The sequence below is a fragment of the Oncorhynchus mykiss genome, chromosome 26 (assembly GCF_057628025.1).
Source record: "Oncorhynchus mykiss isolate SJ-2025 chromosome 26, ASM5762802v1, whole genome shotgun sequence".
Taxonomy (NCBI): domain Eukaryota; kingdom Metazoa; phylum Chordata; class Actinopteri; order Salmoniformes; family Salmonidae; genus Oncorhynchus; species Oncorhynchus mykiss.
Window position 1 is genome coordinate 11,762,964 of NC_143047.1, and position 20,504 is coordinate 11,783,467.

Here is a 20,504-nt window from a genome sequence, read left to right on the forward strand (position 1 = left end):
AGGACTGAGAGTGTAAAAGAGAAGATGTCTACTTACGTGATATGACTGAGAGTGTAAAAGAGAAGATGTCTACTTACGTGATAGGACTGAGAGTGTAAAAGAGAAGATGTCTACTTACGTGATAGGACTGAGAGTGTTAAAGAGAAGATGTCTACTTACGTGATATGACTGAGAGTGTAAAAGAGAAGATGTCTACTTACGTGATAGGACTGAGTGTTAAAGAGAAGATGTCTACTTACTTGTCCCTCTTTGCTCTTTCCAATAGGACAGGCAGTGGGGGATCTCTGAGCAGCTATCTAGTTGGGAAGCATGTGATCCGGTATGTAACAGAGCACCACTAAGACTTTGGTCACGATGCCAGCCAACATCGCTCAGTAGATCCAACATGCTGCTACTACTTTGATACATAGAGTGGTTGAGTTCACATCACGCACAGTTGATTTTTAATCTCAAGTACTCACCAGCCAAGCAACATCTGTTTCAAAACGTGGGATAGTATTTCGACTCAAGGAGACACCCCCCCCCCCCCCATTCAAAAAACATTCATCCACATATTCGTACATTGTGCAGTATTTACAAATTCATAAGAATTCAAATATTCGGAATAAAATGTAGCAAACAGTGGAGCAGCCATAAGCATGAAAACACATCAGATGTATTCCTCCTGTCTTGTTTACTGGTTCACGGAACACTGGATGCAAACAGAATGCAAATGCATTTGATTGAATCAGGTGATGCAGAGGTAATTGTATTTGGAGAAATGTCCAAGATTTTTTTTTGGAATCATTATCAGTAGGGGGGTTTCTTTATGAAATCCATCTTAAACAAAAGCTATCATCGCTCCAAAGGCTTGTGATCTTCCTTTGTCACTTGCGGATGTGGATGCGTCTTTAATTTCCTTTCAATTAAAAGTAAATATGCAGTTTTATTTGTTTCCCCACTGTGAAATCTAAACAAGAGGAGTCAACACGAGCAGACAGGTGAGGAGTATTCATTTTTTTTTGTGATCTGATTCAACAGGCGCTGCTTGCCTCTTTCAATGCTTGTTCTCCCAGTGAGATCCAAGACTGTGGAAAAATGAATAGTTTTAAATAAAGGTTTTATTGTCACATATACTGGAGAGGTGCAGTGAAATGTGTTGTTTTACAGGGTCAGCCATAGTAGTACGGAGCCCCTGGAGCAAATTAGGTTTAAGTGCCTTGCATCAACAGATTTTTCACCTTGTTGGCTCTAACATCTAAGATACCGGCTACCCTTTATGTAGCTTGTTAATAACTGGAATATATATATATATATTTTATTTTTATTTTTTTTATTTACCACAAAAAAACATAACCATATATATACTTTTTTTTTTTGCTAAACCCACTGTGCTGTGGTTTTAACCAGTTCAAAATTCTCAAGAAAGTCAAATCCCTACACGATTTTTCTCTACAGGTGTTAATAAAAAGGTGCTATTTAAACCCCATCGTAAAACATGTTTGCTTTGCTGGACCCAAAAAGGGTTTAAAGGTTCCCTGAGAAGTATTGGCCTATACAGTATGTCCAGTTACCTCGCTATCCCACAGTAATTAGATACCTGAGCACACTCCTCTATTCTGTCTTTGTTTTAAAGCACCCCGCTCTCTCCATGTTTGCCTCGTGCCAGTCTAAATCAAACCGTATCTATGTTCCACAGTCACAAAAACCGACAACACTACTCCACCCCCCCCCCCCCCCCCCCCCCATTCCGCTTCAGGAAGTATACCAGTTCAGCTTAAGTAATACTGAGTCAAGGCCTTGATTTAATATAAGTGATGTCATTACAGGGTCACATTTCAATGCGTAATATGATATAAATTTGGTTTCCTTGAACCCTGTCCAGGGTGTACTCATACTGTGCTTTTAAGCTCCTCTGCTTCTCTGTGGGCTTCACATGATAGATGGCCTCATCCCTTCCAAATGTTTTATTGCTTTTGTCATTAGCAGTTGTGGCAGAGGCACACTACTGTCCTTTACTGCATATATCTGGGGCAACAAAATGGAGTTGGAGGGAAACTGCAGCTGAATGAGGCCTGGGTATGTGAGATTAGAAGAGTTGGAATGTAAACTGTATGAATGTACACAGATACACCAGCTTGTGGAAATAGATCTGTCATTGTGAATCTAAAGACATGTATTTTTACCGGATTGGTTTTGAGTCACACTGTCTCAAACTAACTAGCAAGCAATGGGATGCGACCTTTGACATGTCCAACCTCTCAAAACATAATCTCTCCCCGGTTAAGTTAATATATCTTCCATAAGCCTACCACATGACACACTGACAGAGAAAATAAATACAACTTGAGTTTTTTCCAACCCAAACTTACTCGGCACTCGTTTGTGTGCTGCGGAAAGGACTAGATGAAGGTGAGGAGTGACGGAGAGTGAAGAGAGACAGAGAGATAGAAAAGGAGGTTTTGGTTGCGGGAAACCCTTAGCAAGCACAACGTGCCATAATTGCTAGGATCTGACTGAATTTTTGGAGGGACTGTCTTTTGGATCATCCGCCACCTTTTGTCTGTTTCTCTCCCAGTTGAAGTGGATGTGTAGCCCAAGGTGAGCTAGTGTGCTGAAGCTTCTCGTTCTTTGGTGTTATTTTGTATTTCTGACCCGGCGCTGTCGGAAGAATTTGAAATAACAGATTTCCTGATTGTTTTCAGCAAGGCCTCATGTAAAATGGATAGGGGTGGCACATTTATTGAAGTTTGATTTAAAGTGTTGGGGCAAAAAAAAGAGATCTTGTCATAAATTATTTGACTCGTATCCAACCCCGCAATGTATGTTGGATTGTTAAATAATGCATCACCTAACGCATAATTAGGACAACACCATTATGTTTTACTGCTTCAAGGAAACCATAGGCGGTTCCTTATTATTGGATGCAGAGGACACCTGATTGATCTCAAGAAAACATGACCCCTCTGTGAATGGCACCCAGTGTTTTAAATTCAAGTTTCACTCTAAATGATATAGGTTATCATTTGACTGCTCATTATCATTTAGACACACAATAAGCGAGGGTAATGGGACCTAGAACGCAAGCCACCAGCGTAATGTTGTACCCAATAATGTACCTATATATTTGCTTTCAGAGAGTGATTATTGCCATCCGGAATGCACGCTTTGTGATTCTAACGCAATGTGACAAAATGCAAAGAGCTGTAAATAAAGAAAAAAAAAAGAAAGAATATTTGATGTGCTTTTTTCCCCTCTCCTGAAGATAACACCTTTAGTGGAAGTGCCTAGGAGCATTAATAAGCAGACAGGATGTATGGGTAATCTTCAGCTTTGAGCCATTACGCTACATTTATCTGTGACCCACGCACTTTCTATTATTACAGTTAAAGTCCATGAAAGTGTGTTTAGACAAAGATGAAGGCATTACCTGCACAGAAACCCCAAGTGCTATTAGAGGCTTAGCCCTCGTGATGTGAACTGGATATTAAATATCCTTTATCTTACATTTCTCTCAGCCTCGGGTAAGCTGATATCTCACTTCGCCTTGCCTTATATTGCTATTGCTGTAATAAATACATTGATATCAATGGGGTGAGTTTGTCCCAGTCTGAAAAGATTATCGGAGCCATGCCTCCCTTAACGAAGTATGAGGGCTATATATAGCTACATGTATAAAGAGTGGTGGTACGTAGGTAGGTTCTGCATAACGATTGTCTTAGTGACACAGTGAAGCGTCTAGCTGGATGAGTGAAGGGGCAGTGCAGGCCATCTGGAGTTCCTCAGGGATAACACTCACCTGTATTTGATCTCTCCTCACTCCCTCTCCGCCAGTCCCACTACTTGTATTACTTTTCAAGGCCAATGCCGTGCGCTAGCTAGGGAGCTAGTTTTAGCTGTAGCATCCTCCCTTGGGTATAGATGGAGGTTGATGATATTAACCTATAGCGTTTTTTTTTTTTTCCTTCTTCCCTTCTCTATTACACTCCAAATTACACACATTTAAGGATAAGAAAGTGGAAATCACATAAGGGATGCAATCTATTTAAAAACCCTCTCCTTGGGGTGAGGAATGTGACATTTGCTGAACCCCTTCCCCCTCGATCCATCCTTAGCCCATTGTCGCCCCCCACCCCCCCTCGAGTTTTCCTGTTACCGTAGTGCTTCACCCTGCTGTACCCCCCTCATGGGGAGGAATCGGGATGGCATGAACACATTATTATACGTTTTCTATCATGTAGTCTAAAATACACCTGTAGGTCTGGCCTTGTAGATGACCCTGATGATAGACCACTGCATGTGAATATCCCATGACTGCAGACATCAATGCTGTGTCATACATATAGGGGAATATCTCAGCCACTACATGGTCAGTTTAACAGACATTAAAGAGAGACAGACCTGCCACTTGGTGTTCTATAAGCCAACAGTGTACACTACTTGTTCTGTAGCTCCTCTCGTAATGATGTGACCCACACAATCCAAGCCCTTGCTACAGCATGACTAACAAATGGGCCAACGCAGAGTAAAGCGTTAGGGTGGTTGTGACGGAACATGGAAAAACCGTCTCATAACTTCCTGGTTGTGAATAGCCCTCCACAAAAGGTCACGGCGGTGACAACAGTGTGATGGACGTCACCAACGTGCAATTAAATTCTTCTTAAAAAGGAGAATCCGGGCTGCTCTGTGTTGCTTATTAAATATAAAACAGGTCAATCAAAAGTCAGAGCGGCCTTTATGTTTAATGTAGTCTGGACAAGCAGGAATGTATGTCTGAATTATTCATGGTGTTGATGAGTGAGGTCAATAACAGAAACCAATACTCGTTATGATTGTTTGTAGCCCAGCGCAAAGGTCACTCGACAACTTCTCTTGACACGTCAAACTTTTTTTCCCCTGTCTGAATAAATAGTGAAGAGCAAACCATAATGCTCTTGTGTTTTGTGGTACGCAAATATTTGCTGTCCAATTGCTGGAGGTTTTGATGCACAGCTTCCTCTTTCCCTCTCCTCTCTTTCTCTGTCTCTCTCTCTCTCAATTAACACACAGTCACGCGCAAATGAACACACACATGCACACACATTTACATGCACAAGCTTCTTTGAGGAAATTGGGACTGACAATCAACGCCTGAATATGAGGAAACCCACCATCTCTATTTGAATATCTGTCTGCCCATTGAAACAGAACATCTACATACACTATACAGTGGGGTAAAAAAGTATTAGGTCAGCCACCAATTGTGCAAGTTCTCCCACTTAAAAAGAGAGGCCTGTAATTTTCATCATAGGTACACTTCAACTATGACAGACAAAATGAGAAAAAAAAATCCAGAAAATCACATTGTAGGATTTTCAATGAATTTATTTGCAAATTATGGTGGAACATAATTATTTGGTAACCTACAAACAAGCAAGATTTCTGGCTCTCACAGACCTGTAACTTCTTCTTTAAGAGGCTCCTCTGTCCTCCACTCGTTACCTGTATTAATGGCACCTGTTTGAACTTGTTTTCAGTATAAAAGACACCTGTCCACAACCTCAAACAGTCACACTCCAAGCTCCACTATGGCCAAGACCAAAGAGCTGTCAAAGGACACCAGAAACAAAATTGTAGACCTGCACCAGGCTGGGAAGACTGAATCTGCAATAGGTAAGCAGCTTGGTTTGAAGAAATCAACTGTGGGAGCAATTATTAGGAAATGGAAGACATACAAGACCACTGATAATCTCCCTCGATCTGGGGCTCCACGCAAGATCTCACCCCGTGGGGTCAAAATGATGACAAGAACGGTGAGCAAAAATCCCAGAAACACACGGGGTGACCTAATGAATGACCTGCAGAGAGCTGGGACCAAAGTAACAAAGCCTACCATCAGTAACACACTATGCCGCCAGGGTCTCAAATCCTCCAGTGCCAGACGTGTCCCCCTGCTTACGCCAGTACATGTCCAGGCCCATCTGAAGTTTGCTATAGAGCATTTGGACGATCCAGAAGAAGATTGGGAGAATGTCATATGGTCAGATGAAACCAAAATAGAACCTTTTGGTAAAAACTCAACTCGTCGTGTTTGGATGACAAAGAATGCTGAGATGCATCCAAAGAACACCATACCTACTGTGGAGCATGGGGGTGGAAACATCATGCTTTGGGGCCGTTTTTCTGCAAAGGGACCAGGGCGACTGATCCGTGTAAAGGAAAGAATGAATGGGGCCATGTATCGTGAGATTTTGAGTGAAAACCTCCTTCCATCAGCAAGGGCATTGAAGATGAAACGTGGCTGGGTCTTTCAGCTTGACAATGATCCCAAACACACCGCCCGGGCAACGAAGGAGTGGCTTCGTAAGAAGCATTTCAATGTCCTGGAGTGGCCTAGCCAGTCTCCAGATCTCAACCCCATAGAAAATCTTTGGAGGGAGTTGAAAGTCCGTGTTGCCCAGCAACAGCCCCAAAACATCACTGCTCTAGAGGAGATCTGCATGGAGGAATGTGCCAAAATACCAGCAACAGTGTGTGAAAACCTTGCGAAGACTTACAGAAAACATTTGACCTCTGTCATTGCCAACAAAGGTTATATAACAAAGTATTGAGATAAACTTTTGTTATTGACCAAATACTTATTTTCCACCATAATTTGCAAATAAATTCATTAAAAATCCTACAATGTGATTTTCTGGATTTTTTTTCTCATTTTGTCTGTCATAGTTGAAGTGTTCCTATGATGAAAATTACAGGCCTCTCTCATCTTTTTAAGTGGGAGAACTTGCACAATTGGTGACTGACTTTTTTGCCCCACTGTATATACAAAAGTTTGTGGACACCCCTTCAAATTAGTGGATTCGACTATTTAAGCCACACCCACTGCTGACAGGTGTATAAAATCAAGCACACAGCCAACATTGGCAGTAGAAAGGTCTTACTGAAGAGCTCCGTTACTTTCAACATGGCACCGTCATGGAATGCCATCTTTCCAACAAATCAGTTCGTAAAATATCTGCCCTGCTAGAGCTGCCCCAGTCAACTCTAAGTGCTGTTCTTGTGAAGTGGAAACATCTAGGAGCAACAATGGCTCAGCTGCAAAGTGGTAGGCCACACAAGCTCAAAGAACGGGACCACCGAGTGCTGAAGCATGTAGCGCGTTAGAATCGCCGGTCCTCAGTTACAACACTCAATAGCGAGTTCCAAACTGTCTCTGGAAGCTATGTCAGCACATTAACTGTTTGTCAGAAGCTTCATGAAATGGATTTTCCAACCTCCCCGCCATTGGACTCAGGAGCAATGGAAATGAAATCTCTGGAGTGATGAATCATGCTTCATCACCCGGCCGTCCTTAGGACGAATCTGGGTTTGGAGGATGCAGTGGTGGAAAAAGTACGCAATTGTCATACCTTTAATAGAAATGAGTTAAATAAAGTGAAAGTCACCCAGTAAAATACTACTTGAGTAAAAGTAGTCTAAAGGTATTTGGTTTTAAATACATCAAAAGTAAATGTAATTGCTAAAATATACTTAAGTATCAAATGTATAAGTATAAATTATTTAAAATTCCTTATATTAAGCAAACTAGACGACACCATTTTATTTTTTTATTGACGGATAGCCAGGGGCCAGGGGCATACTCCAACACCAGACATAATTTACAAACGAAGCAGTTGTGTTTAGTGAGTCCACCAGATCAGAGGCAGTAGAGATGACCAGGGATGTTCTCTTGATGTGTGTGAATTAGACCATTTTCCAGTCCTGCTAAGCATTCAAAATGTAATGAGTACATTTGGGTATCAGGGAATATGTATGGAGTAAAAAGTACATTATTTTCTTTAGGAATGTAGTGAAGTAAAAGTAAAAGTAGTCAAAAATATAAATAGTAAAGTACAGCTACCCCAAAAAACTACTTAAGTAGTACTTTAAAGTATGTATACTTTACACCACTGGGCAGATGCCAGGAAAACGCTACCTGCCTGAATGCATAGTGCCAAATGTAAAGTGTGGTGGAGGAAGAATAATTGTCTGGGGCTGTTTTTCATGGTTCGGGCTAGGCCCCTAAGTTCCATTGAAAGGAAATCTTAACGCTACATCTTACAATGACATTCTAGACTATTCTGTGCTTCAAACTTTGTGGAAAGAGTTTGGGGATACCCCTTTCCTGTTTCAGCATGACAATGCCCCCGTGCACAAAGCGAGGTACATACAGAAATGGTTTGTCGAGATCCGTGTGGAAGAACTTGACTGGCCTGCACAGAGCCCTGACCTCAACCCCATCGAACACATTTGGTATGATTTGGAACACCGACTGCGAGCCAGGCCTAATAGCCCAACATCAGTGCCCAACCTCACTAATGCTCTTGTGGCTGAATGGAAGCAAGTCCCCTCAGCAATGTTTCAACATCTAGTGGAAAGCTTCTCTGTTATAGCAGCAAAAGAGGGACCAACTCCATATTAATGCCCATGCTTTTGGAATTAGATATTCGATGAACAGGTGTCCACATACTTTTGGTTATGTAGTGTAGCAGCACCACACACAAGCTGAGGAGGACCTAGAGATGGTCATTGCCTCGACCAAATGAATAAGAAACAAAATGTCAGATGCGATGGAAAAGTCTTCTCATTCCTTACGTCTACCTCTAGTTGAACTTATCGTTCTCTTTTTTGCCTTGTATATCCACTCTGAAATTATAGATGATGATAACAATAATAATGTCATTTTGTACCGGAATCTCAGTCATTACCTGCTGTAAAGTGCTTCTAATTGATACCTCCAGGGAGATAATGATTAGAATGCCCTCCAGGAAGATATTATTGCAATATTAACCTTTGTATATACTTTTATGCAGAAGACTCTGGCACATTAAGTGATCTGTAAATCTTGCTTCTCTTGTAATGCCATTACAAAAGAATGGATATTCAGAGGTGTGCCCTTTTCCTGATTAAGTGTGTCCAGGGTTTTTGGTCGTCTCTGGGAAATTGATGGCATGGAAGTGCAATTTCCGATGTCTCTTCTCTTACTGCGAAAAGGTTCTCAACCCTTGTCTCTGTGTCTCGCTCTTTGTTTGACCGACTAGCAGCATGGTAGCCATGCGGCACTACGCTGGACTCCCCAAAACAAGACAATATTTTCCATAGTACCAGCTATTTTTGGATGGGCCATTGCATCAGTGTTAATTGGGCTGCACCACAGTCACCACCAACATGCAGAAACATTTCTCTCGGCATCGTAAGGATGCTACAAGGAAGGTTGCATGTCAGAATCCTTTGAGAAGCTCTGCAGCTGTAATCAGATTGAACTGAGATGAGATACTGTGCAGTACACAGTACTTTACTGTTATCTGTCCTGCTATCCCACTGTAAAGAAAAAAAAGGCTGATTTAATGATTAAGGAGGAGGAGACGGACCCTTGCTTAAGAGATCCTTCAGCACAGCAGCAAAGAACAAGTACTGCTGACATACTGCAAATGAAAACAAATTAATTCAGGGAGGACTTGTGTGTGTGCGCGTGTGTGCGTGCGTTGCAAGGGTAGTGATTCAAACCCATGACACAGAGAGCACATCTAAAACTGAATCTTAAGAGTAAGCACAGGAAATTGACATTACAGCTAGCAGGCACTCTGTGGGCCACTGCCCCCTAGTTTACCCCCCTGTAATAACAAGCCACAGCCTCTGGTGTGCGCCGTAGTGCGTGTGGTTTTGGTGGGAAGGTTGCCAATCATACTACATTTACTGTAGGTAAGCCTACAGGATATGCAGACAAACAAATCCATAGCTACATGGCCATTGCTGAGCTTGATCACGTTGACAAAGTATGGTTACACTTACATGTCTCTTCATGTGCAATGTTAGTATTAGTTGTGGTATCTTTTCATCTTACCACAATGTTGTGCTATATATCTTCACTATAGGGTTTGGTTGGAAATATAAAGTGATCTCAATTGGAGCCATATAAGCCCTTTTTCCAAGGATGGCTGATGGCCTACATAGATTATCCTGGGGAATTTGTGTTCGGTAGCTCATATTTGTAACACAAGGTCACTGTCCTTCTGTGGTTGGTTACAAACAACCAACATAATTGTCATATGATTAGAGATTACTCGCTGATCATTTAAGGCAGCTCTATTGCTGTTGCATTTTCCCTGACAAAGCAACACATTCCTGTTATTCTCTTATGTTGTTCTCCAGGGCTCCTCAGCTGACATGAACCTACTAAGACTCCCCTTTGTCCGCAGTAACTGGAAACCATTGGTAAGTGTACACAGAGGTTAGTCTGACAGAGAAACTTGTGTGGCGTGGCAGCGCCTTGCACTTTATTCTGCACTGCACTCTTATGTGTGTCTGATGAAAGGAAACTCTGCCAACGGAGGTGAAAGTATAGAGGACCCTTTCTACGGCTAGAAGCTTATTTCCACCTGGATGTATAACACCTGTTCATCTTTTTTCTTTCTTTCTAGTTTTCCCACACAATCACACACATTGCACCAGACCAGCTTAATGTATTGTGTTCAGAGACATGCCTATATCTCGGAGTACATGACCATTGGATTGCCAATGCCAACCCAAGTTAGCTCAATGCTAGTGGTCTCGCTGGGGAGCAGCTTTGGATCGAAGTGTTAAGGGGAGAGGCGCGAAAGAGGAGGCGTCACGTGTGTCCGGTGGAGGTCACCAATGGTCTGCAGGTTCTAATGATGTGCTAATAGCCACTGAGGAGGTCATTTGGAGCCATTACGGAGCGCCTGTAGGTAGTTAACGGCCCACAGCATAACCCAGGCTCCTTAATGTTCCCACGGAGGCAGTTAGCCCTCTGTCACCAACGGCAGCCGCCTCATTATTGCGATTAGAAACCAATTGATAGGTAATAGTAAAATATGATGGCTCACTGTCCCATAAATACAGTACAGCAGTAGTTGGAGTATGAGGGAGTTAGCTGGACTGTAGAGTTAGCTGGACTACCTCTGTAAAGGTATCACCTATGAGCTTATCAACTAAACAACAGAAGGGCAGCCATACTCTCATCTGGGTTGAGGCTTGGGGGGTCGTGTGTCATTGTTTGTCACCTAGAGGGGAATTATGTCAGTCGTGGCCTAATTGCCAACCCACGTTTCTGATTTGTGAAGAAGCTCATCACAGGAAAGTTTTTTCCCTTCACTTTTTTCCTACACCCTGTTGACTATGTTGTCATTAGTCTTGTTGTCCGAGGCTTCCTGCTAACACACCGTAGTTTACTTTACCTAGACGTATGAGAATGGCGGAACCTATCAAACCAGGGATATTTTAAGCATTCCGTAACCATTATTAAATCCCTGATGCTGAACATTGTTCTTAATCAGTTTGAGTCAGATGTTTTCATTTAAATTTGTTATCTTCCAGTAGAGACATTGATTCAGATGATTTAAATGAGCATGCGTCCAGTCATCGGTCATAGGCAAGACACTGCAATCAGTAACTCATCGAGAGAAGCCGAGTTTGATCAGTATATACGCTTTCTCCTGATAAATATAGGAACACAGTTTTCCCTGGTCTCACAATATGAGGATGACGAAACCTCAGACTTGAGCTCTAAATATTTGTCTCTGCAGTATTTGTGCGAAGCCTCATTAATGATCAGAAGTGCCAAACAATATAGTGTACTCGGCCCCAGTCTGAAGGGAAAAAGAAACAGTAGTGTGTTTGTGGAAATGTAAAAGCTTCACATGCGGGATTGATGTAACCAATAATGATGAGATTGCGAAATGAATCCGGGCAATAGAAATGTTTGTTATAACAGTGCTCCTCGTTTAGTGAATGTCATACTTGAACGTGTAATTGATAGAAATTTGAAGTTACATTTTAGAAGTTTACAGTCACGGAGGGTTCAGAGAATCGAGTTGTTTAAAATTGCACTCCCTCCATTTTCATTTAAAGTAGGCTACTTTGAAAAAAATGTCTTCATCAAAGACCTGGAACAGATGAATTATACTTTGAGAAACTCAATTTTAAGAAAGAAGCATTTTCTCTACGTATGAGCCAGACACTCTGGTGTGTTTTCATTTCAATCTGAACTGGGCAAGAATGTACGTTTCAGTTGGGTTTCAAACACACACACACACACACACACACACACACACTCACACAGAACACACACACCACATCCTTATAATATGGAATGCACAGCAAACATGAGCGTATTGCTACTATAGGTCACACTTTATTGCTATCATGTTGCATCAATGTTCTAAAATGGTTCTGTCTGTTACTAATAGTACTCATTTGCAATTGAGCTGAGGATTTGAAGTGACGACAAGCAGGGCCACATCCAAGCGTACACGGAGAGGAGACTGAAGGAGTAACATCTTAGTTTAGTTGAGAAGTGAACAGTGGCGAGTCTGTTTTTCAAGCATGTTTTCTTGGATGCCTCCCAAGCATATAATACATCAGATGAGCCATCTTCAGCTGGTAGTCAGAAACATCAGTCTAATGGGCCTGGAAGGACTGTCCAACACCCTGCTCTGTGCTCTCCTCTCTGACCCCTGACCCCTGGCCCCCCAAACCTTAGCTCTGTCAACCGCGTTGTTGACTTTTAGTATCTGTTTCCTCTGTCAAATCTCTCTCCTCCTATTCAAAAATGTAAAAGACACAAGTAAAATTATTGGGAGGTGGTCCACGTAAAGGAGGCAGGGAAGTACCGGAAACTTCTACATGTGACATGCAGTAATGAAATGTCAATTATCAGTGTATTATTTTTCATGAATATTCATAGATTTGTTTATATATGAAGGGATGTGACGATCGAAATAAAGGCTCGGTAGAGTCCATTTCAAAAGTATAATCTTGAATGTCGGTCAAGAAGTGTGTTGCTCTAAAGTGGTCTCTTGTTGTGACTCCCTTTTTCACCTGGAGCACCTGTTGCTCAGTATAGGTAGAATAGTGCTGTAAAAGTTAACTGTAATCTTTACTCGTTTGTGACTTTTAGATTTTTAAATGTTGGTCTGATTTGCATACAGGCCTATATTCTATTTCCTATAGGCTACTGTAGTAATTCAAGTTTTTTTTATTAAACTCAAATTAAAAAGACAAAGAAACAAAATATTTAGGCCATTAGGCATGTATTTTAACTTAAGAGAATCGTTTATTAGTTCAAGGAAGTTAATGTTGTGTGTTCATGTGTTATTCCCTGCAACATAATGCACAATTATTTAAATGCAGGGTATATTTATGGGACGTACTCGTGCTATAGTGTTCGAAATGTGCATGTTTAAATCCATATGGCAACTTCCTTTTGACCTGCTTTCACATCCCCATCGCATTGTCAAGCCTGTCACCGATAAAGAATCACTTGACTTGCTATAACAAGTTCAAAAGAAACCGAGAACGCGCTGTTGATCCATGAAGAATTGAGAAAAGGAACACCCCTACTGCTCTCGCTATCATTCCCATAGAGATAGCGATATTATTGATGGGATGGTTATGCTAATTTCTTTAGAGACAAACTTTTATTTTGGAATTTGTTCAAAAAAGAATTTCATACGCATCAAACTGGAAAATGCATGCTGGATTCCTAACCGTTTAAGGGGCAGCATGAGAATCCGATTTTCATAGTGAATAATGAATGTGGACTATCTTTAAAAAAATATGTTTTGTCTGGAAGGAAAAGAAAGCACAGCCGCGTCCTTTCCTTTCTGGATTATCTATTAATTTTCCACTGAAAAAAAAGATAACACTATAAATGAAGAATACAAGAAAATAGAAAGTTACAACTATGTAGGCTAACACGATCAAACATTGTAGTTACAAATAAACATACAGCATTATAGCCATAAAGCCAATAACTACCAGCTATCTCTTTTTTACTCTGATTTAAAGTTCAATTTTAAATCGCAAAATGTCCAAGATCCAATAAAGATATAATCCACCCCAATTAGGCTCATTGTAGGCCCTACACTCACACTTGAATCAAGCTGTAAAACACCAACGTACATATATATCAGTGTCATACACAGATGGAGTGGCATGTGCTCATAGCACATTAGTTCACCGTCATACTACCACACTGAGCAGTTGCGTGTGAGTATCCTTGAGTCACACGCCGCCTTGGCACAAGTGGAAAAGGGAGACCATACGCTCACAGCTGTTCTATCTCCCCGTATAAATACGACCAGGGAGTCCGTTGTGGGACTTCTGGCTGATTATATACAGGATTTGATATCATCTCGATCAATGCAATGATGTGTCCCATGGTTCGAGGACATTTTGAATAATCAATCCGTCTGCGTTTGGCCGAACCATCATCGCATCACTGTCCTCCTTTTTTTGTCGACCTCTCCACGTTTTCACGCTCTTATCATCGTCCCAGAGTCACATACCCTTACATTACAGAAAACCAACCGTCCATATGAGTATTTTATATTTTTTATTATTATTACCAAACCTTTCCCACAATTACACCATAATCATTATATAATCCCACAAGGAAGAGTCTGTTTAAGCAATGGCTTTTGTCCACGCCGGAACACTGAATCTATAATTGCATTACATTTAGCTCCTTCCACCCCCTATAGAAACATCATATATCAAACCATCTTGGTGCGAACATTTAGGAGCACGAGCGGTCGGCCAGTGCATCTCTGTCCTACGGCAAAAGTTATGCCCAAAAAAAGTTTAGAGTCCTCGACGAAGAATACAGGTCTTTAAATCATTTTCCCACGTTACTTGGAACCGTTGAGTGAGCGCGTTTAATATTGGACTTTTCTCTTTCTGTTTGAGTAAGGTACGAAGTGCCCTTGATCAACAGCTGAGTTGTTTTAAATATCATATTTACTAATAAATATGCTTAATTCCTAGCCTATGGCTTCAGAAAGCGCTCCCGTGCATGGTGCTAGAATAAACCCGGTTCGTCAGGGCACCTGAAAAAAAAAAGCCTCCCTCAGGACTAGTTTGCGTTTGTATGCATGCGATTGGCAACATAACTGGCTTATTTACATTAAATACGCCACAAGGTTACAGTGAGATGAACGTCATTTTATCACTGATTACTTCTCTTAAGCACTAGAGCTGTGACTGATGCTGAGGACGCGCAGACTACACCGATTTACCCTGGAGTTTTTTGGGGGGAAGAAAAATACTTGAAATAGTTAACTGAAAAGGTAAGAACGTGTACTTTTACAACATTATATGTGTTCAGTTGTTATGTCTTCACCGCATGGTCCCGGACTACATGTATCAAAGCCAATTATACACGGTGTCAACGTAACAAGACTGACAATGTGAATGGGTTCTGAGGAGAATAGACATATTTTAATAAGAGTGTTTACGGGAGCTCAAGGTCAGAAACAAGCTGCGAGGTTGGGAATCCTTTCTCTTTTTTTACCGTAACACGGGGGACATGTAGCCTACGATTAGAGTATTATTATTTACGGTGTTATTTTATCTTGGGTTACGCTCTTAGCTCCAGCAATGCCGCAAGACCTATATCTATTTGTTGTGAATAACGCGGCGGACGACAATGGACTGCTTTTTTTAACGGTACAATGCATTTCACCTACCAGATAGGGAGAGTCCAAGCTGAAATATGGAAATGTGTTGTGATGCTGAGTAATTAGTATCAATGAACACGTTTGGCCTGGGAAAAAAAACTGACCGAATGAAATAAAACGCTATTTTTTTTTTACTCAGGATACGTGCGGAACAGTTAGAGAGAGAATTCTGTATTGGACAATCGTAACAGGTCCGAAGCGCACTTTTCCCCCTTCAGCGAAAGAAAATGATCTGGTCAATGAAATGGACATGCCTCATTATTCAATGAACACAATCTCTCACCAAGGCATCGTTTACAGACAGGAGTTTCTTCGCGCTACTCCAAATTTAAAGGTAAGAAGTGCGAAGCTTACGCATGGGTTTAGGGGGTTTGGAATGGTAACCCGAAGGCGTTTCGCTTTTGAAAGTCAATCTAAACAATTGCTATTTTCTATTGTATCATCTCAGTGGGGCCTGTTTCTCGACGTGATTAAAAAATACAGTATAATTAAATATCCATAGCGGTGACGTTAGCATGCGGGGTTGTCAGGGGGAAACGTGTAGTCTACATAATGAATGCATAGGAAGACATTGTACAGCGACTCAGAACCTACTCTTATCTCTTTTATATTTCAACGATTTCATAATAGTCACATATAAAAGTTGTATATTCCAGACGTTTAAGATAGACAACGGAGTGTGCATTAACGTATTGGACACATGACATGCATAACACAGGCAGATATTTGCGAGTACTTTTAAGGAAGTATTAACTGCCCCCCCCCCCATCCAATCTGCTTCGAAAACTTTCTCATCACATCCCTAGGGGTTTTGCTTAGAATTTCAGCTAACCTGAGTGCAGATTGTTGGAGAAATAGGATCAAAGTTATCCGCTGCATGCCATGTGTCAAAACTTGTGAGATGGAAGAGCCGGTGAGACCTGCCATTTTGTGCTGTGATCGACCTCTTATGAATAGCAGCCATGCATTATGCTTTGAGGAACGTTATGATGGCATCAACAACTGAGGGCTAAATGTCATACACGCTTTAAAACCTTGTATCTGGACACAACACACATATTACTGGAGAAATGAATGTTTGAACGACTGATTCAAAACGCAATTGCTTGGGGAAAGGTATCCAAATGGTAAAAGTTATAGCGATTCGGAAACGAATAGAATAGGCACCCATGACAAATAATTTCATGAAAATGACGTAGCCTAGCCAATAACTTAATCGGGGACGAGGTCGAGTCTAGCAAGTAGCGTAAACCATAGCCTTCATAGCTATATACATTCACGTTGCCTAATGTAAATGTTCCAAAAATATAAATTATATATTTAAAGTGCATATAGACTGTTGGTGTGGGATTAGATGTTTTGTTCTTGCGCTGTGAATCTCAAATCTGTCAGGATAAATATATTCCCATACAGTCTGATAACCCCAAAATGTTAAAAGTGCCTTAGTACGAGTCTATTATGTATCATTTCGTGGAATAAAACACATGCTACCGTTGCAGGGGCACTACCAGTGCTTCAAACTCTCCCCGGTAGGACTAGTCTGCAGGTGTCCCTCATCCAACCGAGCAGCCTTTCACCTTGAGTAGAAGGGAGCGATCCTCCCATGTAAACACGGAAGAACCAGTTTTGAGATTAACCCAGCTCGAAGGCAGCAATTTAAAACAGTAGCCTAGGCTACAATGGCTGATAAAACACATGACCCCCTTAACCGTAACGTAAGCGTTACAAAACGTCCATCACATTGTTTTACTTTTTTTTTTTGTGTATCTTCCGCAAAGTTGAGTTTGCGAAAAAATGTTTATTCCTTAGATTCATTGTCAAAGGAAATGAACAAATAGGATGCACAGATGCACTGTTCGAGTTAGCCACTGTCATTGTTTAATGGTATTTGCCAGGCGGATATTATGTCTGTAATAGTGTCTGGGCGTGAACCTTTTTGTGTCAGTTCTTTTTATTTTCTTATTGAGGTGAAATAGCGATGGACAACAGTCACACTGGAGGGCACTGAATTCCAGATCGGGGCCCTACAGTAGCCTCCATGCAATTACCGGTAGTTAGGAGAATGACAATGAATTGTGAAAGGTGTTTTGAGGGAAGAGAAAGTGTGACTTTACAAACTGGTATGTAGTTGCAGCTCCTGTGTGTGTTGTCCTGGAGATACTTGACTGGTAGTTGACTGTCTGCTACAAAATGTGGGGGAAATATATATATTTTTATTTTATTTATTATTATTATCATCATAATTAATTAAGCAAGAATTCAATGAATTGTATGACAAGCTATCACGTTTCACTTAGCTCAAACAATTGCTTTTACACATTCAACATTTTTGTCTTGTGTACACTCTATTGTGAATTTGGTGTTATATTCCTAATCCCATTTTTAAACATGTCTTGTTCTTATATAAATCACATTCCTAAGCATCACCAGTCCTGTGTTTGATCTAGTTCGTCAACCTGTTTAGTGGTTCAGCATTGCAGTGTATCCTAGTGTACCTGTGTCTGTGTTCCGTGGGTGATGACAAGCCACGGTAATGCACATCTTTCGGGGGAGAGAGAGCGAGAGAGGAGGATGAGAAGAGGGCATGGGTATGGCATCAGTGCTCCTCTCCGGACCTGTCAGTCTGCAGCCAGTCAACTGTAGCCGGAGCAGGAGAGCAGTCAGAGACGTGATCAAACAGCCATCCCACTCTTAAATGATTCTCAGCTCCTTTAATTGGTCGAAATTGTCTTCCAGATGTACGGCAGTAGCCAGGGTCTCTTGTGGGACGGTATGGCAGGCGAGGCCTGGTGATTAGGTATTAATTGATATGTGCAGTGGAGCCCCCATCCCCTCTGGCTCCAAAGGCTAAGGCCTTTACCCCGGTGGCTGTGTTCTCCCTTCACCCCCCCCCCCCCCCCCCCCCCCAGTCTAGTTTGGCAGGCAGGAGGGGCTGTTTCAGGAAGGGGCTGGAAAGGAAGGCTGGGGGCATAACACATAACAAATAGGCGCAAGGCTGTGGTGAGCCTTGTAGTATGGTGACCTTGATTTAGAAGGTACACTTTGGAGAGATGGTCTTCTGTCAGATGTCATGAGCCCTGTTTGAGCTACAGAGACGTCTGTAGGCTGTGGCTCTTAACAGTTCTCTTCTCATGTGTGTCGCATAGCATATATTTTAAAAGGCGCGTGTGTGTGTGTGTATGTGTGTGTGGATATGAGGGCGACAAGGATGTGAAAGTCCAACGTTTCTGTGGATAGTAATCGTAGGCGTCAGTGTGATCTAAGAATAAAGACTGGGCCGACAGATGAGGTGATGACGGATGAGCTTGACTCAATTGCCTCATGCCAGGGTGCCACCAGAAGGAGCGTCTGTCTGTCTGGGAAAGGGGGAATGAGGGAGAGGGAGAGCGAGAGCACACCGGAGAGAGGGAGAGAGGGAGCGAGGGGTTTGCAGTGCCAGAGCGCAAACGAAGAGGTAGGCCTCTGGTTAAAAAGAAAGTTAGGCTGGTTAAAGGAATAACACCAGCTTAAAGGACATACGTGATAGCTAGAATTTGTAGATATATTCACAGATATGTTCTCTCTCTCTCTCTCTCTCTCTCTCTCTCTCTCTCTCTCTCTCTCTCTCTCCCCCCCCCTCTCTCCCCCTCTCTCACCCCTCCCAGTCTTCCCAGGGGTTCTGGGATAGATCTATATGGATCGTGGACCTAAGTATCTAGATTGATGTTTACGCTCAATAATAGAATGTGTTAAGTTGGACTAGTTTGCCCATCCTTGGGAAAGATGAGCAGCTTGTGCTTTGGCCTCGGCCTTTGTCTAAGTGATCTATCTAATCACACACGTCCACCGTAGCCATTCATCTGTGATTTTTCAACCCAAAAAATGCAATATTAGAATACCTCCTGAAATGTCCCCTTTGCATACAGTACCACAGTCAGCAGGCAGTTTTGCAACATTAAAGCCTATTTTTTTTTTTTTTTAACGTTTATTAGCATTTAGATTTATAAATGTGCTGCACATTGTGTCAAGACTGTTTCCTTTTGATCTGCAAAGGAGCACAAAATTACAGCCATGTCATTTTTTGTAGACAACAGCTTAACACAAACAGGCAACCACCCATCAATCACGTGTTCTGAAGCATGCCATTGTGTATTTAGCATTCTATCCGGCGTGCCTTAAAGAGTGGTAAATATCTGCAGTGCTGTTGGGGGTTGACTCCAGAACTGTGGAGTGGGGGGGCAGTTACCGAAGGAAATATGTAGTATGAGATCTCTCCAGCTCTATGCGGGCTACAATGATGTCTGTACTCTGACTTTGCAAAGGTCGTGACCGGCTGGTCGCTAGTTAGTGCATTTTGGGTCCATGTAGAGGGGACCCTGGTGAGACGGCTTGTTCTAGAGAAGCAAGAGGACCCTGCACCTTTAATTATGATCAAGAGGTTTTCTCCAAAGGACAGAGGCGTAGCGGTTATGTTGCCTCGTAAATCTGCCCCTGATGCCGTATATTGTGTTGAACTATTAATGTACACTATTATAATGCATATTCAGCTGCCTCTTCAGGACCTGATTTGCATAATTGGATCTTTAATGAAACTTGCCTTGTGGAGGAAAAAAAAGAAAAGGGAAAAAAAAAAAAATGAGGAGAAGAAAAACACGATAGGAAAAACCCTGTGTATATTTGTTGGGAGAAGTTGTACTTTGATTTTAAAAGAAGGGGGGCTTTAAAAGAGAGTGACCTGCGCACCACACACACATCAGTGGCGTTGCTACAAATAGGATGAGAAGTGCCTCTGAAAGCTGTACATTCCCAGCCAGGTCTCGCGGGTTATTACTACAATAGCCTGGGGGACTTTAGGTTCTATGTCTACACTCATTTCGTGCACTTGTTACACAGGGAAGATGGGTCTTTTGTAGAGGAGCTGCTCCGCTCGGCTGTCGGAATTCCTCTGTCGCAAATATTTTGACAATTCCTAATCAGGAGCAGTCAGATATTAGGAGTGCTGAGTGCCTTTGCTTTCTAGGGGCTGTGAGAGTTTCAAAGCCAGGTTTT

General features: G+C 41.9%; 1 protein-coding gene across 4 annotated transcripts in view; it reads left to right on the forward strand.

Moving 5' to 3' along the window:
* Nucleotides 1-14,041: 14,041 nt before the first annotated feature.
* Nucleotides 14,042-20,504, forward strand: part of LOC110506377 (zinc finger protein 536) — a 203,120-nt gene continuing 196,657 nt past the window's right edge. For 2 of the 4 annotated variants that reach the window (XM_090222128.1, XM_090222132.1), the window contains exon 1: nt 14,042-15,086. The gene's annotated coding sequence lies outside the window, so the exon portion shown is untranslated. The other 2 variants (XM_090222126.1, XM_090222130.1) reach the window with 1 other exon arrangement.